At 36.6% G+C, this 27,734-nt stretch overlaps 1 pseudogene; it reads left to right on the top strand.

The window, feature by feature from the left end:
* Positions 1-3,127: 3,127 nt before the first annotated feature.
* LOC124501966 (cyclin-G2-like) lies at positions 3,128-17,054 on the top strand (annotated as a pseudogene).
* Positions 17,055-27,734: the final 10,680 nt, after the last annotated feature.

Raw genomic sequence — 27,734 nt, 5'->3', positions numbered from 1 at the left:
AAATTACTCAATGAAGTTATTTTTTGTATGGATTTAAAATAAAGGATAAAATGAAAACTCTAAACAACAATAACACCGTGTGGGAAAAGATTGTAAAAGTGTGATTGGTTAGGGGTAGAGGTAGAAATACTGTTAACGTTTGTTAAAAATTATAGTTAAGTATTCATGCCAAAATTTTAGCGGAAATCACCAGAAAGAATAAAAATGCAATCTTCAGCTTTGAAATCATCACAGAGGGGTACCTGGGTGGCTTGGTTGAGCGTCCTGATTTTGGCTCAGGACATGGTCTCCCTGTTCATGAGTTCAAGCCCTGCATCAGGCTCTGTGCTGATGGTGTGGAGCCTACTTGGGATTCTCTCTCTCTCCCTCTTGCTCTGCCCCTCCCAGACACACACACACACACACACACACCGCCTCTATTTCTCTCTCCCCTCTCTCCCTTACAATAATAAATAAATAAACTTAAAGAAAATAAATCATCATAGAAAAAAAAGAAACATAAAAATATTTATCAAACAGAAGATAGGTAGGGAAGGAATCTATGAAAAACTGTGGCTAAACAGAAACCACAAAAAAAGATTTAGTAAAATCCTAATACAATATCAATAACTGTAATAAATACAATTAGGCTAATTTCATCAGGCAGATTTTATCATATTGAATAAAAATTTTAGCCACATGCTACTTATAAGGATACCCAAATTAAATAATTAATTACCTAAATTAAAACCATATCAAAATGGATGAGAAAATATATACCATTCAAAAAATGATCAAAAGAAAGATGAAAAAGCTAAATTAATACCAGACAAAATTGAATGTAAGGCAAAACACACTTGTGAGGATAAATCAAGGGTACTACTTAAGAATAATAAGAAAAAGAAGGTAAAAGGGAAGGAGATTTAAAAAACAGGAGGTACTGATGGAGTAGTAGGTAGTTTGGGAGAAGATAGGGTCAAGAATACACATGGATGAACATTCAGATTTTTTTGAAAAAGGGTGGGGATGGTTGGGAATGGGGGTATTCCAACTGTTGGCCTTTCCTGGCTGTGGTTGGAAAAATGGGGTTAGACATGGGAAGTGCATTCTCACTTATGTCCAGTGGTTAGTGACCCACCTATTCCACAGACATTCATCTCACTCTAAAGCTTTCCCAAGCTACGCGGCAGGTCTTGAAAGTGGTATTTCATTCATATGCTCCCATTCTACCAGCTGCATTAAACTGTGCTTGTTTTCTGAGGTTCGGGGATAAGGTCCTAATGTTAGTACTGAATCAACTACCTACTGTCAGGAGCATGTGGTTCACATTTTTCTTTTTGGGTTTGCTGAAAGCAAATCTCGGAACTGCAGCTACATAATAAGCAAGAGGAGGCTGATTACTCGACAAAAGATCACTGCACTTATTTTGGCAAAACTACAAAACATCAGCCAAGATGGCTCCTGCCAGTGGGGGAAGCTTTCCTCTCCTGCATTCTACACCCACTTCTTCTCACCAGATAAGGGTTCTATCAGTGGTCTAGACCCCTTCTACAAAAGGCAACCACAGAAGAGAGTTAAGAGGCTGGTACACACATATTAGAGTGACAAATGAACGTTATGTCAGATTTAAGTCTGGGGAGAAAACAAAGCCTGTTATTTAACATGACTCCTAGGCATTTAGTCACTGAACAGTACAAGCATAATGTAGGACATCTCCTCTGAATGCTAGCAAGCATAGTGTGAAGTCAGCTCTCGGGGAGATTTCAGGCATCAGAGTAAATCCAGATTGGCTTCTGTCATTTGCTATACTGTTCGAATCCACATGATAGATGATAGCGTCTTGGTCAAGGATGATATCACTGGATTGGGACGTTAGCTGCTAGGAGGCTCAAATTCTGATTATTCTTTGAAGGTGGAGCCAGAAGGCTATTCTAATGTTACATTTGTTATATGGCATTACATATTGCCCCCAAACCATATGTATACCTATGATGTTGTCCAATGTTTTAGAAATATCAAGTTAACTATGGAGCCCTTCCAGTAAAACTTAGTAGGCTGACCATCTTTGTCCAGCAGTTCTCCCTCCAAATTTTTCATTAAAATATCAGTGAAGAATAGTGGATGAAAGATTTTTTTTAAGTTTAGACAACAAACTTACGGAGGAAATTTAATGGTTTTAGCAGACCATAAAAAAGAGGAATCCAAATGCCTATAAGAGGAGGAGTACCTGTAAGAATTAATCTAATTTCCCTTTCAGAATGCTTAGAACATGGAGTGAGGTATGATTAGCAACATGAATGGTTGAAAATCTGTATACAAATTGGTTGAATTTCCCTGGTCCCTTACACTTTCTGAGCAGTCAGGAAACTACCCCACCCACATGCATCATAGGTAATAGCATGCTTAGTCTGGAGAAACTGAGCCCAAGGAGCCTCTGAGTTCAGAGACAACAGGCACACAGGATAAGGTGTGTGTGTGTGTGTGTGTGTGTGTGTGTGTGTGTAGGGAGTAAAAGTGGTAAGATAATGCAAAAATCTACATGCTGAAATGCAAGACCAGCAGGCTGCTTCTCCTGTCTAGCTCCTAGAATCCTAGACAACCAGGTTAATACCCTCGACCCATCAACACACACCCATGCACTTCTTCCAGTCAGCTTCTCACTTTTGCATATGAGAGGACAGCCAACAATCAGTGGACATTCAAGAAAAGACAATTTATGGGGCGCCTGGGTGGCTCAGTCGGTTAAGCGTCCGACTTCGGCTCAGGTCATGATCTCGCGGTCTGTGGGTTCGAGCCCCGCGTCGGGCTCTGTGCTGACAGCTCAGAGCCTGGAGCCTGTTTCAGATTCTGTGTCTCCCTCTTTCTCTGACCCTCCCCTGTTCATGCTCTCTCTCTCTCTCTGTCTCAAAAATAAATAAATGTTTAAAAAAAATAAAAAAAAAGAAAAGACAATTTAGGAGAGACAAAAAACAAACAGGAAAACACAACTTGCACAATAACAAAGACCATCAGTGGAACAGAAGAAACCAAATATAGTTAATACCATCAAGGGTGTGAGAAAAGATAGTCTGCCTATGAAACAAGAATGGGGTCCTATAATGAAAGAAAAATTCAGAGGGCAATTTTTAACTTTGGAAATTAAAAAAAGATGAACAAAAAGAGGTTTTCTTTGGCCTCCACCAGTGGCGTGGCATGGCTCCAGAGGGGCTGGGGACATACAACCCCAGAGTCTGCAGGAGATGTTGCCAGCAGGCAGGTTGGCAGGGGCAGGGGCATGACGCTGGGGCTGTGAGGTTGAGAGGAGATGTTAGTGCCGGTGGAGAGTCGGATGCCTTTTGGGGGCACTGCTAAACTGGTGGGTACCTGACCCAGGGAAGACTCTGTCCGGTTCCTCTGTGCTCAGCCATCTCTAGGCCAGATGCAGCATCTCCTACCTAGTTTGAAGCATCTGGGGGCATAGATCTTTGGCAGTCTGGAATAAGTCCAGCTATCTGAGCTATTGAAAATCTCCCTGGAGTAAGAACAGAAATTGCAACCACAAAAAAAGAGGGCCAAGCTTGATGAAGGTTACCCTTGAGAACAATAACATTTTGTGTTGGAGACAGGAAAATGTAGAGACCTAAGGGATTTAACCAACATTTTGGGGGAATCTTGCACATAAACTTTCATCCTGGCTACCAATATTTTGGACAGATCCTTGGCTTTTACGACAGGGAGACCTAAGATTTGCCTCACATTGGAGTCTGTTGTGTTTGCTGGTTGCCGGCATAGTTGAACAAGAATGCATTTCTTCCACTCCTGAAGTAATCCAAATTAGTCAGTGTAAATGCACTGGTTCTGACAGAAAATGAAGGGAAAATATAATTCTGGAAAAAATTCAGAACTATGAAATGGAACAGGCTGCTGTCTTGAACTTTGTTCTACTTGTATAAGAACATTATACTTCATATTTCAGAAAGGAAGGAAATATCGAGCCTTGGTAACCTGGAAGCTCAGCTGAAAGCTTACAATTTTCAACTAGTCTTTTCAAAAGCAAAGCCATCTGTGTGAGCTTTGTACCTCCTCAATCTGGAAGTACAAACGTAAGTCAGCAAATTATCACGAATATTCCTGCTTGTTATAAAGCATTTGAAGATTAATGACACTGAGTTCTTTTATTGAAGGGAAGTAGTTTCTAAGTGTCTAGCTGAATATTTTCTCTCAAATGTTACAAGAAGTTGGTTTGGGTTGTTTCTCGGTGCAGAGCCCAGACCTCCAAGACAGCAGCTAGGGTATTTCTGAGTTGTAAACAACACTAGTGGACAGCTACCTTGATGAAAGTGAGGACTCTGAAGAGGTGGGTTCTAAAGAATGAAGTCTCAGCAGCTCTGTCTCCATTGCAGTGATCAAAGATGCACTGTCTTTTTCAACTTGAAAGTGGCACAGTTTCCGTGCTTTCTGTTTTAGAAATCTAATTGTACTGTGTCAGAATTTAAAGTATGTATATAGTTTATAAGCAATAAATGGAGGACTGGGTAGTTTTTCATTCAGCCCTCGTCGAGGCAGGAATACATAGACTAGAACACTGTCGTCTATAATTATTCAGAGCAGATCTGGTCTATTTTCATATTCTAAACTATCAAATGGGTTAGGGCCTCTCAAACAATTGAAAATAACTTAAATATAGGCACTATGTTTTTCACTTTAAATAAAAATGATCTTTAGCTACATGTTAATACGATAATACATTTTGTGAGAAAGGATGTAGGAAGTGGAAGGAGAGAGCATTTGTTTTCTTGATGAAGTATGAAGTAAGAGGCAGAAATCTGCTGAAAATAAAACAGAGTCCAGTCTGAGAGGGAAAGAGGTTTCAGGGGAGCAGGTTCTTTTTTTTTTTTTTAATTTTTTTTCAACATTTATTTATTTTTTTTGGGACAGAGAGAGACAGAGCATGAACGGGGGAGGGGCAGAGAGAGAGGGAGACACAGAATCAGAAACAGGCTCCAGGCTCCGAGCCATCAGCCCAGAGCCTGACACGGGGCTCGAACTCACGGACCGCCAGATCATGACCTGGCTGAAGTCGGACGCTTAACCGACTGCGCCACCCAGGCGCCCCATGGGGGAGCAGGTTCTGAATGGGTTTTGTGGGGAATGTTGAAGGGAACTAATCAGGACAAGTAAAGTCCTGAAATGATGCAGAGGTCCTAGCCAATGTTGGAAACCATGAATTCAGTAGTGCAAGATCAAAGAAAGAACCAGGGGCTTTTTATCTAGCATTACCAAGTTCCAAAATGCAGAAACCAAAAAAGGGTAACTCACTGCTCTAGGATTTGGGTTTGCAGGTTGCTGGTGATGAGGAACTTCAGATGAACAACCTTGTCAGTGAGAAAAGAAGGTAGACTAGGATGAAATCAACAAATAAAAAAAAAAGGGGGGTGGAATCCAGGGCCTGGAGGGTTTGTTGTGATTCCTGTGCATATTTGGTGGGAAGGATAGTATATAAGAGGTGAAAAATCAAGAATTTGTTGACAATGAATGGAATGTAGAACTTCGAAGTTTCTTTTTTTTTTTTTTTAATTTTTTTTTTTCAACGTTTATTTATTTTTGGGACAGAGAGAGACAGAGCATGAACGGGGGAGGGGCAGAGAGAGAGGGAGACACAGAATCGGAAACAGGCTCCAGGCTCCGAGCCATCAGCCCAGAGCCTGACGCGGGGCTCGAACTCACGGACCGCAAGATCGTGACCTGGCTGAAGTCGGACACTTAACCGACTGCGCCACCCAGGCGCCCCAAGAACTCCGAAGTTTCAAGTTACCTCTTCAAGGCATGTACCTTAATTTTTTTTAAATGTTTTTTAAATTTATTTTTGAGACAGAGAGAGAGAGAGAGAGCATGAGCAGGGGAGGGGCAGAGAGAGGGAGACACAGAATCTGAAGCAGGCTAGCTCCAGGCTCTGAGCTTTTTGCATAGAGCCTGATGCGGGGTTCTAACCCACGGACCACGAGATAAGGCATGTCCCTTAGAAAAGGGCTACAGTGCAGAGGGGGAAAGGGTAAGGCAAAAGAGGTCTAGGGCATTTGAAATTAGGATGTGAATTTTTTTGTCTATGTAAACTCTGAAATCACCTAGAATTGTGGTACAAGTATGGCAGAGAAAGACTATGAACCTGCTCTGAAAGTCTACATTGAAAAAAGTGACCTTAACAAGCACAATATAAGATAAATTTTTTTTTTAATTTTTTTTTCAACGTTTATTTATTTTTGGGACAGAGAGAGACAGAGTATGAACGGGGGAGGGGCAGAGAGAGAGGGAGACACAGAATCGGAAACAGGCTCCAGGCTCTGAGCCATCAGCCCAGAGACTGACATGGGGCTCGAACTCAGGAGATCGTGACCTGAGCTGAAGTCGGAAGCTTAAGCGACTGCGCCACCCAGGCGCCCCAAGATAAATTGTTTTAAATGAAGATAGATTTTTATTGGAAGATGAAAATGTAAAGGTCAGGAAGCAGAGTTAGGGGGTTGGGGGAACGTCACCTCTACAATCTGTCGATATACACACTTTCCTGTGGACCTGGAGAAAAGAATAGCTTCCAGGCTTACGTGAATACTGAAAGTCATAATTAATCAAGGCCTATCTTCCTGTAGCATCAATTTCCATGGTTGATAAACAATTTCATACACTTTGGATTCATACAAACTCAGATACAATTGGAAGTAAGTAGGATGCAAAATTTATGTACATGTTAATGATAACACAAAAATGTCAAAGAAATCTACACTTGGGAAATGCTGCTTTGGGCTAGTACTCTGGTTCCTTTGGAAGACTTTCTTTCCCCTGTCGTCTGTATGAAGAACTTTGAAGAGGTCCTGAAAGAAAGGTTGGGATGCAGGACAGTTCATTATCCACAGGAAAGAGTCTTGCTCTGCAACGGATAAGGTGGCGGGGGGTGGGGGTGGGGGTGAAGGGGTGGGGGAGTGGTTGGGGTTGTTCAATAGAGAAAAAGATTAGAAAGGGAAATCTGAAAACAGTAACGGTCAAGTGCCCTGGCATAGAAAAAAGGAAGTGTGGGATGTTAACAATTTTCAGTCATTAAAACAGGAATGAGGATCATTCAAAGGTCATCAACCTCAGAGATTTCCTATTCTAGATTCTGCACTCATCATGTTTGTGCAGGAAGTACTGTACCCTGCCTGCCTCTGGGAAGCACTGAGTACCATGTGTGAGGAGATTCTCAGCAAGCATCAAGAGTTCTGATTAAAACCAAGGCTTTTCCATGTGCTGGGAGCTGTGAGGGGTTGCTAGTCCGTTCACCGCAACCCTCCAGGTAGCTCATAATTAATTCAAACAGTGACAAGATGACTTACTTTATGGCTCAGCAACTCTTTCTTCCAGGTCAGAGACAACCAGTGAAGACCCCAAAACAGGATTTTACTTTTTCCCTATTTGGTTTCCATGATGCTTGTCTCTCCGACCTCTTGACAACAGTAAATACTTGAGAACTGCTGAACAATGTTGAGTGCCTCAGCAAACTTAACTTTTAAGTCACCAGATGTTTTGGTCTTCCGTCCTAATTATTTTGTTAGAACTGTTTTTAAAAATCTTTATTTATTTATTTATTTATTTAGAGAGAGATAGTGGAGGAGGGGCAGAGAGAGAGAGAGAGAGAGAGAAGGAGAGAGGAAGCCCGACTCAGGACTTGATCCCACGAACCGTGAGATCATGACCTGAGCCAAAATCAAGTCAGATGCTTAACTGACTGAGCCACGCAAGTGCCCCAAGAAGTAATTACCTTCATCAACAAATGTAGCAACACCAGCTTCCCCCCGCCCCCACATAGAGCTTTTCTCCCTCAGAGAGACGTCTGAAAATGCATCTGAGTAGACATACCCTAGAATCTTTGAAGCTCGTTTCCTCTATTGCCAAAATAAAATGATTGTGTTATTTTGAAATTATACAGCACTTTTGACCCAGAAAGCTTTGTGAAGAAATACTTCCTTCTTCAAATGTTATTGGATATTGAATTACAGTCTCTGTTTTCCCTGTCAGTGAAAGTGATCACATTATCTTCAGACCAACTAATATCATGACTTATTAATAATCGTGTAGCAGTAATTTGGTCTGGTATGGCTATGAACAGTGAAATAAAGGAAACGTTTTATGAGAAATTCTGGAATTTAAAGAATTATGTTTTTTATGTAGCCTGAAAGACAGGCAATCATTTCCAGAAGAACTGAATGCCAGCCAGTTGGAAAAGACCGAGTTTGGAGCAATTGAAAAAGGAATTTTTCTAAAAAGACAGGCAAGTGGCCTCAGGAAAGGAGGCTTGCTAAAATGTACTGGGTACAGGCAGATAATAATAGGAATTGCCAAATTGGGTTTTTGAGGATATTGAGATGAGGCTTAACTTGGAATTATTGAGTTTCAATCTAGCAGGAAAGAACAGAGTAACACCTGGGGCTGTTCTCAGTGGTTTGCTAGCGTGGGTGGGGGGTGGGGGTGTTGGTAATAACAAAGTAATACTAACTCTGGGATGAATTGTTTAATTTTTACTTTTAAGAAATACTGTTCTCTTCTAGGTACAATAAAACAGCTATATCTACTAAACAAAATCTGAATTTATTCAATCATTTAAGCGTCAAATGATTTACTGAATTTTTTAAAAAGATGGCTTCACTTGTCTTAGACAACTTCACAACTGTTGAGAGGGGATGGGGGTTGTGGTGGATACTCAAAGATGACATGACTTAGTCTGAAAAAGAACATTTGTGACATAAGAACTAGGACAACGGTACAGGTGGATGATAAAAAACGTGACTTGGTTTGAGCACATGCAGGGTGCCTGGTGAAGAACCCCAGAAGCATTTTGGAAGGAAAAGGATTTTGCAAGGGATTGGTCCTAAATTATGAAATATGGAGAAAAATAAAACAAAGAGGTGAAATTTGAATTGGTATGGAACAAACTTTGTGGTAGGTAGAATAATGGATCTGCAAAGATGTTCAAATCCTCATCCCAGAATCTGTGATTATTACATGGCAAGGAGAAATTAGGGTTGAGGATGGGATTAAGGTGCTAAATCAGCTATTCCAGGAAATTATTCTGGATTATCCAGGTGGGTTCAGTATAATCACGAGAGTCATCAAGGAAGAAGGAGACAGAAAAAAAAGAACCAGAGAAATGGCATCATAAAAAAAGGCAACCATCCATTGCCGGCTTTCTCACTAGAACAAGTAAGCAATGCAGCCCTACTAACTACGGACACCTTGATTTTAGCCCAGTGAGACTCCTTTCAGACGTCTGTCCTCCAGAACTGTAAGATAATAAATTCATATTGTTTTAAGCCAATTAATAGTGATTTGTTACAATAGGAAACTAATACAGATGTGAATTTATGAGAATTGATATGATTGATAAAGGAAAGAAAAGAGCCAAACAAATATATGATTTTTTTTTTTTTTTAGCTTAAGTGGTCAATTGGGATAACAATGCATTCAGAGAAGATGGCAGTAATTGGCCATCAGAGATGATTTTGGTGGGAAGATGATGAAATTCAACTGATTTATTTTGAGTTTGAGGTAATAGAATGATATGAAAGCATCAATATCCAGATGAAAAAATAGATTTGGATTTGGAAATTGACAATATGGAGAAACTATGAAAATCAAGGATTAATCTAAAAAGTATTTTAGGCAAAAACAGAATGGTTGAGCTTTTGGCGATTTTCAGGTTTAGGGGTAGATTAAAATGAAAAAGATAAAATAATAGAGCCATCAGAGAAGCAGATGGGGAATCGGTAAAGGACAGAGATGAATTCGCAGAGAGTTTGAGGTATGAAATTACAGTTTAGTAAACATCTGCTGAATGAATAAAATAGAAGTATCTTAGAAAGTAGACAAAGGCTCAGACTGATGTGTTAAAAGTGGCTTTGCTAGTCAAGAGTGATAAAACTCTTGACAGTTATAAAAGCATAAAACTACTTTTATACATTATTATGTACTTGGTAACTGACTAGGTTATTATATATTCCAAAACACAGATTGGCATTTAGGTCCTGAAAAGTATCACCTAATAGTAGCATATGTGAATGCTTGTTTCACTGTGGACTTGCCCATACTGAATGTTAAAATTTGAGGAGGATCTCAAGTGTGCTGACTAAATTGAGGTATATTCTTTGGTACGTTATTAGTCGATGTATGACAAGTGTTTATTTTTATAGTTTTATGCCCTTCATCTCCCTATATGATCTCATTCCCATATGCTTTTTCTTGATTTTGTGCTTACTTTATATCCTGTCAATCCACACTCTCCATAAAGGTGTCAGTGTGAAATATACAGTACTGTTGCATGTAATGCATACACATTTGTATATGTGTTGCATTATATTTCTTACTTTTTTCACTCAACCTATATAGAACTGGAAAAATTTTTGCATGAATTTATTGGAATTATCCTTTTCAGTAACCCCCTAAGTTATCTAGTCTTCTGTTGACTGATATCTGGAATGCTTCCAACTTTTTACTACTATTGTACTTCAAATGAGCAGTTTTATCTATGCCTTTTTGTGTACCTCAGCAAGGGTTTCACTGGAATTTTTTTTCTTTTTGTGGGATATATGCATACCCTTATTTGATTACTAGTCAATAGAATTTATTTCCAAAATGAGTGCCACGGATGCCATCTAATGCATCAGGGTTTTGTTCCCTGCATCTGCATCAATACTTGACATTATTTGAACTTTTTTGAATATGATGATAATACAACGTATATCATTATCATTTTTATGTGTACTTCTATGATTACTACTGCTATTGGTCTCTCTCTCTCCATATGTTTGTGTGTGTATATATATATATATACATATATATATGTATATATATATATTTATATGGTGTTTTTGTGTATAAATCGCCCATTCATATAATTTCCCAATTCTTTCTGGTTTCCCCATTTCTTGATAACTTATAATACTTCTTTGTGTATTATAGATCTTAATCCTTTGTCAGTTTTAGATGTTGCAAATACCCCCTTACTTCTAACTTCATTTGAGAGGCACTTATTTGAGAAAATCTTTATCTTTGATGTAACACTATACACAATTTGCTTTCATATCATTAATGCCTTTTGTTCTTATTTAAAAATAATTCTCCATAGAGAGATAAAAGATATCAGGATACACTTCCTACTAACGTTGTTGTTTTTCTTTTCACAATATCCTTTCAATCCTGGAGCTTATTTCTGCGACATATGGTCATAACTTCATTGTGCTTTTCATACTGCGAACCAATTATTTCAACATTGTTCACAACAGAGTCCATACTTCATCCACTATATGCTATGTTAGTCTTTTATCTTTTCACATCTTATGTTGCTATTTAGACCTTGGGTCAATGATTCAAATTTAAGTTTACTGTTTTAACTCTAGAAATGTTGAGAATTTCTCTTTGTGCTCAATGCTTTTAAATATTTCTGTACTGCATATAAATATGTACTGCTTTATATTTTCTGCCCTCCTCTGTACTCCATGAGGCTTCTCAACTGAGGGTATGCATCTTTATTTAGTTATAAAAAAATGATGACTGTTATATTTTCAGTTCTTTCCTCTCCATTTTCTTTGTTTCTTTTTTTTTTAATGTTTATTTATTTTGAGAGAGAGAGCGTGAGCAGGAAAGGGGCAGAGAGAGAGGGAGAGAGAGAATCCCAAGCAGGCTCTGGAGCTGTCAGTGCAGAACCTGACACAGGGCTCAATTACCTGAACTGTGAGATCATGACCTGAGCTGAAATACCAAGAATTGGATGCTTAACTGGCTGGCCACCCAGCCGCCCCCATTTTCTTTTTCTTTTTCTCTTTCTGGGATTTCTATCAGATAGAAATGGATACTTTAACCTTTAGTTTTTGCATCTTATAACTTCATTTTTATAGAGTTAGGGTTAAGTTTTGTACAAGCACATAAAAGCCTATGTCATTCATTTCAATAGCCATGTAATACACTACAATATTATTATGAATAATTTTTTGATGGATATTTAGGTTTCCAATTTTTACTACCACAACAAATAAATCATTCTACTGTGTCTATTTTGGTGCTCATCTATGCATAGTTCTTTTGGATTGTTTTTTAGAAGTAGAACTGCTGAGTCAATGGAGATGAACGATTTTATTTTGATAGACTGTCAACTTGTTTTCCAGAATGGTTTCTGCAATTTGTACTCCCACTAAGAGTGTACAAAAGTACTATTCCTCATTTCTATGCCAAGGCTTGATGTAATCACTGAAATTCTTGTCAAACATATGAAAAATAATTCCTTTTTATTTTGCATTTTCCTTATAACTAATCGGGTTGAACATCTTTTTGTATATATTTATGTAGATATTTGTGATTATCCATTGTGACTTACATCCTGTCCATTATTTCCATTATTTTTATTGTTTTTTTTTAATTGACTTTAGGAACTCTGTGTGTGTGTGTATGTGAGTGTGTGTGTGTGTGTGTGTGTGTGTATTTTAAATAGTAATCTTGGCCAGTAATATAGTAGTATATGGTGCAAAATTTTCCCCAGAACCTTGCTGAAATTTTAGCTTTATTTATGATTTATTTTGTTTTAGGGAGTCTTTAGTTTCTAAGAAACAGAATCTGTCAGTTTCTTTTCTTTGGATTTGTGTTTCACTTAGAAAACATCTCTACCAATATTAACTTACAATTTCTTCTACTGCTTTTGTAATATTAATTAACCTGGAATTTACACACACACACACACACACACACACACACACACACACACGGAGATCCAATTTTTCAAATACTGTGCAAACCCAATTTTTCAAATACTAGTAACTGAATAGTCCACATTTTCATTTTTGTTTACAATGCTGTCTTCACCACAAACTAAATTAAAGTATATACACGGATCTGTTTACAGAGACTCTTTGTAATATCTTTTAACTTCTGTTATTCATGTCTTTCATCACTAATTTTATTTTAAAAAAAGCTATATCTCTATTTTCCATAGCATCTAGCTATATTTTCCATAGCATCCTTAGTTTGTTCTTTTCATGAACTTTAGAATTAGGTGGTTTTTTTGTTTGTTTGTTAATTTCTTTGATCATTGATTTAGGTTATATTCAAATATAGATTATTTAATTGTTCTTCTATTGCTCATGACCCATCTTTTCCTTTTCCAGCTCTTCTTTCAGGTCTGTCAGTAAACGTTTATAATTTATTTTTGTATCCCACTCTTGATTTTTATAAGTTTTTAAGTCATAATCCTTGGTTATTTGTATTTTCAAATTTTCCGATTCTTTAGAAACATTTGATAATTTTCCAAATTTTGTTAGATAGTTAAGATTTTGAACCATTCATAGGTTGCAATTATTTTCAATTCGTTTTGTTTTTTTCTTTTTGAACTATTTCTCTTCAGTGAAGTTTTCATAACATTTTTAAATTGAGCTATAACTTACCAACAGTTAAATGCACAGATATTAAGAGTACTATTCAATCAATTGGAAAATATATAAATCCATCTGACCAACATTATAATTGTTGTTTAGTTCAGTAACATCATCAGAGAAAGTCCCTTTCTACTCCTTTCTGTTTGATCACCTCTTCCTTTCTTCATGCCAACCACCATTGTTCTGATTTCTATCACTATAAATTAGTTTTCTATTTTCTAGAAATGCATGTAAATAGTCACACTATATTTACCCTGCCTATATCTGCTCTGCATGGTGTCTGACTCCATTCACTCACATGGGATCTCTGAAGTTATTCTTTGTTTTTGTGTATATCAGTAGTTTGTTCCTTTTTATTACTGAGTAATATTTTGTTGAATATACTAAAATTTGATAATATATTTGGATTGTTTTTCAACTTTTGGCTACTATGATTAATTGGCTCTAATAAGTTTTTGTTAAAGATTTTTAGGGAACATATTGGAATTGAATTTTTTTAATGTAGGAAGAATTTTAACTAATCAATAGAATCAACTAATAAATTACAGAGATGAAGGAATTAGCAAACAAAGATATTACAATAGCTATTTTAATTATGAGCCATATGAATAAGAAGGCAGAAAAAAACACGATCATGAAAAGGAGAGAGTTCAATGATATAAGAAGACTCAAATTGAAATTTTTGAGGTAAAAAATACTGTATCTGAGATGAAAAATAAAGTAGATCATAGTTTAGACTGAATGTCTGTGTGCCTCACAAATCATATGTTGAAATCTAATCCTCAATGTAGTGGTGTTCGGAGGTGGGCATTTAGAGGGTGATTAAGTCATGAAAGTAGAACCTTCATGAATGAAATTTGTGCTCTTATAAAAGAGGCTCCAGAGAGCCTTTTTGCCCCTTTTACCATGTGAGGACACAAAGAGAAGATGACCATCTATGAACTGGAAAGTGTGTCCTCACTAGATATCAAATCTTCTTGTGTCTCGAACTTGGAATTCCCAGCCTTCAGAACTGTGAGAAATAAATATCTGGTTTTTAAGTCACTCAGTCTTTGACACTTTTGTTATATCAACCTGAAAAGACTGAGACAGCATTCACATTAAATTAGACCCAGCAGCAAAAAAGACCAATGAACTTAAACACAAGCTGTAAAAACTATACAAAATTATGTACAGACACAAAAAATGAGGGAAGAAATAAACAGAGCATCAATGACCGGTTGGATAATAACAGGCAGTCTAACATGCATACAATTGCCATCTCAAAAGGAAAAAAGAGAGAGAAGAGATGAGAGAAAATCAGTAGAAGAAATAATAGTAAATAATTTTTTAGGTCTGGAGGAAACTATAAGTCTACAGACCCAGGAATCTCAATAAATTTTGAGAAGAGTAAACCTTATGAAAATCACTCTAAGGCACATCTTAATCAAATTGTTGAAAACCAATGGTAAGGAGAAAATCTCAAAAGTATCCAAAAGAAGTAAAGACAGATGACTTCACTATGGTAAAACTTAGATAAATATAATATTTGTGATCAGTAGTATTCAATTGACTTAACACATTTAATATAGAGTATAATAAAATTATGGAATATGAACCCCCACTTTTGAAGCACTTTACCATTAATGTTTCATAAAATTGTCATTAAATTACTAAGGGAATATAACAGTAGTGAAAAATATGTATCAAAAATTAACATTGGAAAAGAATGTGGATCTTGCTTCTAAGATTTGAGGAGTCTACAGGCTATAGAAAAGGAGACAATGTATTGGGGAAGCTATGTTATCCTTTAACTCACTGCATATAAAACTGTAGCCTAATTCAGGAAGAACTGAAAAAACCATTACCGTTACCTAATTTTGAATGGCAAGAGCTGGATAAGAGTGTGGGTGCACAGCAGTTGGTAAGAAGCATAACTTGATCCTAATTAAGTCTACCATCAGAAATTTCCTGGATGTCAGGGTTTGTGCAATGGAGGGAGCCTGCTGTACAGATTATTCTCATATACACTTTTAGCTAAATCAGGGAGACAGCTGAGGGTAGTTCCCAGTGAGAGCTGTCAAGCCAATGAGAATAATTTTATAGAAAGCATTGGGACAACTGCATAATTACAGACAAGAAAATCTTCAGCAAAGAAGAGAAAACCCAGGCTTAACTGCATCCAAGTGCAATGTCCTTGATCATTAACTTTCCAAAGTAAAATTATAACAAATGTAAGTTTTTCTCTTGCTTTTGTGACTTACATAGGACCCTTTCAATTTCTTACAACCCATCTCAACCCCACAATTTTTCAGACATAAGCTTCCCTCTCTAAGGTTAAGTAAACCAAAAGGTTGACCAATGTATTTATTGAATGTTTTACTCTGAGGAAGTAAAACAAATGCCCACCTATAAAACAAACTTACTATAAGAAATTAAAGAAACTTAAAAAAAATCCATAATCTGTAAATGTGTTAAAATTCAAGAAAACCAGAGTAGAACATCATTAAAAATCCAAGAAAGATACTTAGAGATTAAAAATATGACTGCTGGATTTTGAAAATGCAATTAAGGTTAAAAAATTTAAAAAAAAACCCCTGGGTATTGGATTGTATTAATTCACTGACAAGTGAATTAATACTTTTGTCCTCCAAAATTAAACAGAAAAGAACGCAACGATAATTGGGACAATAAGATTACATGAGAACACAGATGATGAAGTTTATACTGCCAATTCTTTTCTATGTGTCTGCAGCAACAGGATGTTTTAAGATAATGTCTCAGTGTTTCACAATTTAAGTGATGACAGGTACATTGAAACTTCCAAAACTGAGACACACAGAGAAAAAGAATGACAAAAGGCAACCATAATATTCAAGATTGTGGGGCAACTTCAAAAGATATAACAAACATATAATTGGAATACAATAAAGAGAAGAAAGAAAACAGAGCTGAGGGAATATTTGAAATAATAATATCTGAGAACTTTTCAAAATTAATGACAAACATCACAGATCCAAGAAGTTCATAGAACACAAAGAAGGGTAAATACCAAAAATCCACACCTAGGCATATAATATTTAAACTGCAAAAAACCAAAACAAAGAGAAAATCATGAAAATAGACAGAGGGGATGATGAGGGAAACTTACTATAGATCAATAATTTTTTGGTAAGAATTATGGCTGATTTCTTGTCAGACCTATGCAGGCAACAGTGATATATATTAACAAGAGGGCCAAAGAAGACATACTTTACTCATATCTACCTCCCCTCCAACGACAATAATTTGGCATCCATCCATAGACAAAAGAGCCTTTGTGGGAGCTTTGAGAATCCAGTTAAGATGTGAAACCTTGCTGTAATCTAAAACCAGGAGGAGCTGTTTTGAGAATGAAGGCTCACAGCTAGGCGGCTGACTCACCGATAGTCCCAACCACAGATCGGAAGCAGCTCCATAAACCCTGAGGATGCGACTACTGTCCCACTTGGCTTTGGTTGTATTACCAGCACAACATGTCAAGGGATCTTGGAGGAATCACACTCACTCGTATGTTGTGTAACAGGCATACAGAACTCAGTGCTGGCTGTGGATCCTGAGGTGGTCTGTAAACCAGCTCCAGCCTCTCTTGGCCACACCTGGAAGGCTGTAAATTCTAAAAGGGTTCTGTAACTGGGCTCTGGCCTATCCCAGCCACAGTCCACAAATAGTCATGCTGACACCAGGGACCCAACAAGATATATGTTTGTACCTCTGAGTATCCTGAAAGGGCCTTATATAGGGCTCCAGTTCCTCATAGTCACAGTCTTCCTGCAGACCTAAAATGGTAGGATCTCAGCAGGAGATATGTCCATCTGCACCACCAGGGATCCTGAAAGTGCCCTTTATTGGACTCCAGTCTCCTCCCACAATCGAAGAGTAGGTCTGCTGGCAAAGGGAGTGGGCAGGGGAAATTCCCAGGAGATCTACAATTTGCCTGACAAGGAATTCTAAATAATTACCTTAAAGAAGCTCAATGAAATATAAGACAGATAAACGATGAAAAAAATTATGGATAACAATGCATTAAGAAAATGAGAGTTTTAATTATAAAATAGAAAACATAAAAAAGAACCAGACAAAATCCAAGAGCTAAAGAATACAATGATAAAACTGAAAAAAAAAAATTCAGTAGAGAGCTTCAACAACAGACTTGATCATGTGGAAGAAACAATCAGTGAACTCAAAGACAGATCATTAGACATTAGCCAGTTAGAGGAACAAAAAGCAAAAAGAGCAAAGAAGAATGAAAAAAGTGTACATGAATTATGGGAACATTATAAACATTATAAACATGGCAATCCCAAAGAGAGAAAAGAGGCAGAAAGATTATTTAAAGAAATAACAGCTGAAAACTTGCCAAATTAAGGGAGAAATATGGACATCCAAGTACAGAAGTTCAAAGGATCCTAAACAAGATCCACCCAAAGAGGATCACTCTGAAACATACATAATCAAAATATTAAAAGTCAAAGACAAGGAAAAGATTTTGAAAGTAGCAAGAGAAAAAGAGCAATCATATACAAGGGAACCCCTAGAAAGCTATCTTTCTGCATTGATTTCTCTACAGAAACTTTGTAGGTAAAGAGATGGAGGGATCCTAGAATGGAATGCAGAATGTGAAAAAGATCTGTCTGTGCTACCAGTGTATGAAACAATCTCATTGAAGAGGGTGGAGGCAAACCTTTTGACCTAAGTAGACGAGTGGAATCTATAGCACCAAAGGAAAGCAAACTTTAAGTAAGCATTGTGCTCTGTTCCAGCGGTAACACTGTTTCCCATGTGTATGAGTTAACAATTCTGAAACTACTGTAGGTGTATACTGGATTAAACAATTGAGTAAGTAAATAAGACAATGGGAGCCAGGCTTCTCAGTGATGGATTTGGAGGCTGCAGACAATCAAGGCTAAAATAATTCATGTGGTAATAATGGATTAGACTCAGAGACTTCAGTGTGAACTCATGTCTAGCTTAATATAGTACTGATGTTCACATATAGAAATGTTTATAGATATGTGCATATATATAGGTTAATATATATACATGTATTCCCTTATTCTGTCAGATGAGGGAGCCTAGAAGCAATGACCCCCAAGTAGCAATGAACACCTAGATCTCGGTTTCAAATAGCATTTTCCATTCAAAGAAAAAGGCCTTTTTTGGGGAAATGGCTGGTTCCAGCATTAGGTCAGGGAATATTAAAAATGAGCTCAGAATATCTTATAGTATCAAAAAGTACCACAAAAAGTAAGGAAGCAAGGAAGTGTTCAAAAGCAAGGCAAAACAAAACAAAACAAACTCCCAAATCCCAATGATCAATACTGGTTCATTAATTGTGATGAGTGTACCATAATAAGGTATGATGTTATTAACAATGGAAGCTGGGTGTGGGTGAATGGAAACTCTTTACTACCTTCTCATTTTTTCTGCATATCTAAAACTATTCTAAACTAAAATGTTTATTTAAAAAGTCTGTGCTGGGAGTAAATTTTTTTTCTTTTCTTCCCTCACAGTAAAATGTTTTCTTTGATTTGTAATTCTATCGTGCATGTCATTTATACAGTAGCCTAAAATAGAAAAGCCACCAAGATAGACTCTTACTAATGTAGTTTGTTACTGAATATACCCAAGAGAAAAAGATCAATGGGAGACAGAATGTCCTTGCAATATTCCAGTCAGAGACCCTGAAGAAAACCACAAAATTCTTGGAAAAATTTCCTATAGGGAGAGTACAGAGAACCTCAGGAATCAGCTGGGAGTGGGGCTGTGAGTTTGCCCTTTTAGGCAAGTACAAAGGTGATTCTTCTTCATACTAAAGATAATGGATCACTGTTTTATCATGTGATGTGCTACTGGACACATAATATATACTGTTTCTCTAGACCCTCTTTAATCTCTATCCCTGGGAAATAGTCATTTAATTCAAGATTGCTATTCAATCTAACTGAACCATGACCAGCTCATATTTCTCCAATTTTCTTAGAGATTTCTATAAAAGACCTTGCCTATACCCACAAACAGCCTTACAAAGAACTTATGACCAATAAATATCCCTGACCCGAACACTTGGGCTGTAGAGATGAACAAAATAAACCTGCTCCTCATCCTGATAGAGATTACAGTCTGGTGAGAAAGACAAATATTAAGTAAATAATTATCCAGACAATGAATCAATTGTAAAGGTGAAAAATGCTATGAAAGACTAAGGATATAACAGGAGAATCTGTCCAATATTTGTGTTTCTAGGTGGAGAGGGGTCAGGAAAGGAATCCATAATGAAATGGTGTTGAACCTGAGACATGAGGGATGATTTGGGTTGGCTGGATCAAAGCTGGGGAGATGAAGGAAGTGTCGATCAAGAGAATGAGAGGTTTACAGGCAGAGGGAATAGCATGTACAGTAGGTCTCTGTGGGAAAATCCATTGCATGATACCGCTATAGAGACATCGAGATTTGAGAATTAGATTATGCATTCAACCAAAGTTGATCAGATTTTTATTATGTGCCAGGTGTTTGGATGAAAGGGGGCCCTCTGTGGTTGGAACACACATAGCATGGAGAGAAGGAAAAATATACTAGTATTAAGTCTCTTAAAACTTCATTTCACAAAATTCAAAAATTATACCACTATAATCTTTGTAGAAGTGTTCTTCAGACAAGATAGTCCCTTGGATTTTTCACTCTATTTTCTGCCTTTTTGAATATTAGGACATTAGGTTCTCTCCAGACTTGTAGTAGCTCATGTATTCACCAGAATTTCTCAAAAATTAATCCATTGTATATCCTTCAGCCAACTCACTGGTAAGTTATTTTACCATTTTTGCAATAATTCACCTGCAAATACATTATTTGCAATTATTGCAAATAATTATTTGCAATAATTCAACTGGCCTCATTTTGAGATGTAACTGTGTCTCTTTAAATATATTATGTTCTGGCTTTCAACGCCCTCTTTTTGGTGTGTTCACTCTACTCTCTATAGTTATTCGTCCTGCAGGAGAATACAAATACAAAATAGTTCAGTGTCATTTTCTTCCTCATAATACATCAACATTTCCTCAAGCTGCCCCATTGCCGGTTTCTGCTCCAAAAAGTGGTGTTTTAATATCTTTATAACTTTAAATGCATTGTGTACAAGAATTCCTCAGAAAATTCTTTTTTAGAAACATGTTTATTTATTTTTGGGAGAGTGCAAGCAGAGGAGGGGCAGAGAGAGGGGGGCAGAAGATCCGAAGCAGGCTCAGTGCTGATAGGCTGACAGCAGAAAACCCGATGTGGGACTCAAACTCAGGAACTGTGAAATCATGACCTGAGCCGAAGTAGGGCACTCAACGGACTGAGCCACCCAGGTGCCCCTCCTGAAAACATTCTTAAGTACAACTATTTTGTCAGTTTCACAAATTTGTCTCTTTAAATCAAGTGTACCAGAAAGCTTCCTTTGTGGAAATATCAATTTTATTGTTTCTGCCCCCATATTCTTCCTCATCAGAATCTCTTCCATAATGATGTCAGCAGAATTACATTTTTGGGAGCATTTTGAAAACTTTTGAGGTCTTTCTTCTTAGGTTCCGACTGCCTGAATCCATTTTCACTTTGTTCTCAAAGTAATAAAAAATACTTCCATCTAAAAACATGAAGAATGTTGGTTGAATGTCCTGGAATTTTCTTTTGTTGTTATTTTAAAGGTAGCATTGTTTCCTTTCTTCAAGGTTCTTGTCACTTTTACTTTACTAACCAGTCTTTCCTTCTTGGTCATTATTAAGTTCAGAGTAGCAATTTCCCATGTTGCTCCCACAACAGTTTAAGAGGTAAAACTGTCAGTAGAAACAATCTAGTCACTAACTATATTGATAGTCCAGGCTCTCCTCTCAGTTTAGTAGCCTGAGAGCATTTTCTTTTTGTAGCCACTTGGGTAGAAGTATTATGGCTGTTAACTTAGCTATAGTTCAGCACCATAACTCATATTGTATTCTATGAAAAAAAGTTCTGGAACAAAAATGAGTTGTTGATACTACAGTCCACAAGGTTCTACATGATTCTGTTTTCCTTTTCAACTTCAACTCATATTGATACCCTGCTCACACACCTTCAGACATGATCTAATAACACAGCAAGATTTTTTTTTCCTTGGGATGTTTTTTTATTTACTTCCCTCCGCCTGTGCACTGTTTTCCCAATACTCTGCACAAGGATTTCCTTCTGAATCTTTTAAGTTTCAGCTTACCATTTTCATTTCTATAACAATCTATTTTTTATTTCCTCACACCTTTTATTATAACCTAAAATTGTAATACTTATTTATGTGTGTTTACTGTATTATACCAGTGAAAAAGTAAATGCTAAGAGGTAGCAAACTTTTGTGTCTTTTCATTATGATATACTCGTGTATACATGTGCTCACGTATATGTATACATATGTATAAATCCTCAATAAGTAATTGTTAGAAAAGGCAAATAAAAGATATCCTGAAATGTTAAGTTCTTTGCAAAAATGAATTAGATAAAATTGTTGAGCAGTTCTTTGTTGTACTTAATTACTGAATCAGAACAAGCAATTCATACTTCTTTTGAATAATTTTTAGCAAAAGGTCATAGAGAAGTGATTTCGGTAATGGCAGGTAAAGTAACAGAGACCACCTAGATCATCTAGAAAAGAAGACAAAATTGCTAGAAGAAACAGGAAATTAACAAGGTGGTGAAGAATTATGAAGCAAAGATTCAGGAATAAAGAGAAACTCAGAGAAGTGATCCTGACATTTGGGCAACAGTTCACAGTGGGGAAACATCTGCCAGTTCTAAGACAAGGGTCTCAAAGAGGGAGAGCTGAACAAGGCTTTAGTCTTGTAGGACTATAGGAAAATTTGGTATCAGAATTTAATGGAAGGAATAGCACTGGCAAATCTCCCACCTTTAGGTTAGAATTTGAAAGGCTACATCCTAGAATAAGGTTGAACCAGAAGGAGAAAAGCCCTTCAAGAAACCAACTTTTTAAAATTCCTACCAAGGGATCTAAGTAATCCATGATAATTAGCTTTTCTGACTGCATAGGTCTCACAATAATTTATTTAACAACACGTAATTGTTTAATAGATGAATTAAGAGTATCCTAAAATATTTGCTTTTTTTTCAAAATGAGCTAAATAAAATAGCTGAACATTTCTTTGTAAAATTTTTAAGTTACTCAAAAATATGTGTAAACTTAGCAAAAGATCAAAGAGCAGTAACAGAAAAGGTAGCAAAAGTAATTCCACTCTTGGGGAAGTTAATGTCACCATAGGCTTCAGATTATTTCCATAACATTTCATATATGATGTTTACATATATGATTCCAGTAAAAAATGGAGTAGTTCATGAAAGCAATCACCAGGATGTAAAACCAAGAAGAACAGAAGCACCTGGATGGCTCAGTCAGTTAAGTGTCCAGGGCTCAAATTCACAAACCATGAGATCATGACCTGCTTGGAATTCTCTCTCTCTCCCCTTCTCTTCCTGCCCTCCCCCCACCTCTCAAAATAAATAAATAAACTTAAAAAAATATTTTTCCTATTTTTCCTTCTATTAACTTCTAGTTAAAAAATCACTTTACTGTTATTTAGTGGTTACCTAGGAGATTATAATATACATCTTTGATGTGTTTAAGTATAATGTAAATTAGTAACTTTTTAACCATAAAGCAAACAACATTAAAAGACATTAGAACATGTAAATTCTATATATCTCTATGTTTTATGGTATTTTTATTTTGTTTTAAATTTTATATGCAGTTTAGACAGCACATGATATTATTATTAGCTTATAAAGTCAATATTCACTTGGGTTTCGTCACATATTTATCTTTCTCATTGCTCTGTATTTACTTCCCTCTTCTCATGTTTCCATCTGGGATCAATCTACTTTCACCCAAATGACTTCCTTTATTATTTCTTTCAGGTGAATCTGCTATTGACAAATTCTCTCACGTGTGTAAGTATCTATGTGTGAAAATATAGTTGTTTCATTTTTGAGAATATTTTTGCTATAGAATGCTAGGTTGGAAATAATTTTCTTTCAATACCCTGAAGTTGTTATATTTTATTTTTAATTTTTTTTTAATTTTTTTTTCAACGTTTATTTATTTTTTTGGGACAGAGAGACAGAGCATGAACGGGGGAGGGGCACAGAGAGAGGGAGACACAGAATCGAAACAGGCTCCAGGCTCCGAGCCATCAGCCCAGAGCCCGACGCGGGGCTCGAACTCACGGACCGCGAGATCGTGACCTGGCTGAAGTCGGACGCTCAACCGACTGCGCCACCCAGGCGCCCCTATTTTATTTTTTTTATAATATTCATTGTTTCTATTTATAACTCAGATTTTGGTCTTATTGTGACTCATTTGATGATATCGTGCCTCTTTTTGGCTACAACTAAATATTTTCTTTGTCTCTACTCTTTGGCAGTTTTACTCTGATGTGCCAAGGGGTGTGTGTGTGTGTGTGTGTGTGTGTGTGGTGAATGTGTATATGTATAAATGAAATTAAATAAATATTTAATTAGTGAGTTAAATTCATCAATAATAAAATGAATATAAGGTAATACAGCAATAATAAAGTATTTTACTTCTATCTTCATAGAGAGGATAAATTATGCTTCTTACATACCACATTCTAAGGCTAAAAATGTGAAATACATTCTAGACAGCCTTTCATAAAATATTGAAAAATAAATATTTGAAAAATAAAAAAATGACTGCTCCATATCTTGAAAATGTGAACAACCAGAACATACACCAGCTCTCCTAGATATTAGAAAAAATCTTAATGTTCTTATATGCTAAATGAGAGTTGCTTCTTTTTTCTAGAAGTAAAATGTTCAACCTTTGAGGTCTCTTATCTCCTGTAGGGTAGCAAATGGGTAGTGGACATGTTATGGTATCATTCAGCAAATTGTATTTCCAGTTGTCCTTTATGGCCAGAGTTTCTTTATTCTATTTTCATTACAAGTATTTTTGCTCCAATATAGTAATTTTATCTTCACAGGAAGAGATTCAAGATTTTTATTTTGCTAGCCTGAGAATGGAGCTTCTGGGTACTCTTTCTTAATGGGTTATGCAAGTTACCAGCCTTGTCTATGCTTTTTTAGTTCAGCAATGGCACAAAGATATTTCTGTATTGCTTTTTTTCATGGTGTAATAGATTCTAGTAAGATTCCCATGAGTTAGATTCTGTGGAAACATTTTCCTTACTAAGAAAAAATGCATGTGAAATTAACTTGCTTCTAAATCCTACTGGAAGTGATGAAACTTGATGTTTAATGATGTTCCCTTGCGATTTGGACTGCACATTTCTAAGACTGGGACAAGACTACAATTAAGTTCCTAGTTTCCCTTACTGCCCAGAGGGAGAGTTCATCCGAGCCAATCCAGGCATTGCTTTCTAATAATTTCTTTTGCATCCACTATGACAACACAACACATTTTACTCTCATTGAAGTCAGAACTTTCATCCTATGTCTAACAAAAATTCCCAAGTTTACAATTTCATTTGGTATTCTGTTGTTCAGATGAGAAATGAGAGCTTAGGATATTTTTTGAATGAATAAAAAATGCAGAAGCTTTTGTTTTTACTGGACATTTTTCCTCTGTCCTCCATCTATTGCTACTGTTACTCAGGGCATGGAAGTAAAACATAAGATGATGGCTTGGTGATGATTGACACGGTTCGTAGAAGGGTTGAGGGTATTTTAAGGCTGGCAATTCTGCTCTCTGGTCTTAACTTTTTAAAGCCTGGATTCTAACTTATTTCTTCTGTTTAAAACTATACATTCTCTAGACTCCTAGGTGAAAAACAAGAAAAAAGATACATAAAAATAAGATTGTGAATAACTTTGCTTTCCATAGAATTCTGATTTAGGAGAGAGAAAATATCCGGGGAAAAAAAAAATGAGCCATAAGTAGTTGCAGTATCTTAGCATATGTAAAGGAGAGTTCTTTGCTTCCTTTTGATGTCTCCACTGCAAACCTCCCCCCCCCCCCCCATTTCATTAAGAAAAGTGGCATGCCTCCTGGATTCTGGTGACTGATGCAGGAAATAACCAAGTCAGGACAGTCACTATGCAATGATGAGTCAGCAGAGACTTGAATGACATAAAGAGCAATCCAGGAAAAGATCCATGAGAATAGCAATTCAGGCAAAGGAAACAGTAAGTGCAATGGTTCCAAGGCAGGAACTAGCTTAATACATTAGGCACTAGAAATAAAACTGCTCATTGGAGCTTAGGGTAATATTTGCAGCATCATAGGATTCCTTGTGGTTTCTACCAAGATCTATTGGATCTATTGGTTTTGAAGAAGCTCTGAGCTTTAGGAAGCAAGTGTCTGACTCCCCTGGCCTGCTGTAATGAGGAAACTAAGAGGAGATATCCCATAGAAAGATCCTAAAACTATGTAAGTGGCAAATTCTCAGTCAGCCTCAGCTGATCCAGCCCATAGCCATTTGAGTCTTTCCATCTGATGCCACAGATATGATGGAACTAAGGATGAGCCATCTTTGCCATACTCTGCCTAAATACCTGACCAACAGAACTGTTAAGAGATAGTAATAATAATAATACGGCTCTGGTTTTAAGCCACAAAGTTTTGGAACAGTTTATGAGACAGCAATGATTAGAACAGAATTTGGTTCTAGAAGTAGAGGGCCGCTATAATAAAAACCCAGAGTATCTGCCATTGGCTTTGGGACACAGCGGTAGACTAGAGCTGAAAGAATCTCAAATAGACTGTTAGTAAGAAGCTGGAAATACCTTGGGGGAACTGTTGGCAAGTGCTTGGAGGAAAGTGAGGAAACTATTATTGCAGGAAAAAAAGAGAATCTTGTTATGCAGTGGCAGAAAGTTTGACAATATTGTTGCCTATTGTTGCATGAAAAATACAAAGGGAACCCAATGAACTCATGAATCTGGCAGAGGAGATTTTTAGGCAGAATGTACAAAGTAACAACTAGCTTCTTTTTGCTGCCTGTAATAAAATATGAGAAGAAGAGATGCACCAAAGAAGAAATCTCTGAGTTTTTTTAGCATAGTTTAGAGAAATTTTATAAATTTGAAAATAAAACTCTCTTTTCTCAATCCCTCCTAGCGAAAGAATATCAAAATAAGAAATCAAATTCAGATGGGCCTATAAGATTCTTTGTTAAAATCTCAAAAAGGTATAGTTGGTGTGCCTTACAGACACTTTCACGTGGATAAAAGGCATCTAACAAGTGTAAGGGCATGCCTCATAGACCTTCTCTGTTAAAACAAGGAAACTCTGAAGTCTTCTGTGGGTTTTGTATCACAGCAGCCTTACAGAGGACCCACAGTTTAGATGGACTCTGAGAAAGATTTCGGAATTTATCTTTTGTTTAATGGAGTATATCATTTGATACATGAAGAAACTAAAGGAATGAAATTATCTTGGACTGAAAGGGGCAGAGAAGGTTCAAAATGAAGCAAAGCTTTTGGACTCTAACCTACTTCAGATAAGAACCAGGCTGAGAAGCTTCCTTCTATTTAGGAAGACTTTTTCTTCTTATTTTTAAACTATAGATGACTAATATTAGAACAGGGTATTAACTGAAAAGTATTTCACTAAGTTAATTTAGAAATTAAGAGGACATTGATCTATAAACCCCCTAATACCCATCAAAAACCTTTTAGCTTTGCAAACTTATTGGATATCACGGGTTTTGTAATTATCCAAGGAAATACCACCTTTAGAATTCTTAAGAAAAGGAAGCAGAGATGAAAGCATTAGAATTACATTGTGAATGAATGAGATTGAAACCTCTGGAATCCAATAAAATAAGAATCCAATACCTAAAATTCTAGTTATAGGAACTTGGAGTCATAAAGAACAATTTCTTCCACATTGCCCGCAATATTCAACAAAATTCAACACAAATATTATTGAAAAAGACAATTTTTGCGGGCAACACACCTTGTTTCAATATTACTCCAATAACTAGGAGCTTGATTTCAGGCAATTAAAGTAACTTCTCTCTATGTGCATGCCCTTATCTATAAAATGCAAATGATCATAGTACATATACTAAAGCACTGTTGTGAGAATTAAATGGAAGAATACAGGGAAATCATTTAGCACAGAACCTGGAAGATGGTAGGTACAAATAATGATAACCAGGATCACCAGTTGCAGTATAATCTCCACTGCAATTATTTTATCATCATCACCATCTTCTTCATTATTATCGTCATTGAGCATTGGAAGCCAGACACTAAATTGGACATTGGGGGATAAAACTATGGCCAAAACAGACTTGATTCCAATTCTTATGGTCT

Source organism: Lynx rufus, unplaced genomic scaffold, assembly GCF_022079265.1.
Source record: "Lynx rufus isolate CCGP_SWC_20201006 ecotype Redwood Valley unplaced genomic scaffold, mLynRuf1.p SCAF_7, whole genome shotgun sequence".
Classification (NCBI taxonomy): domain Eukaryota; kingdom Metazoa; phylum Chordata; class Mammalia; order Carnivora; family Felidae; genus Lynx; species Lynx rufus.
Note: the sequence above shows the minus strand (reverse complement) of the source record. Positions and strands in the feature narration are given on the sequence as shown.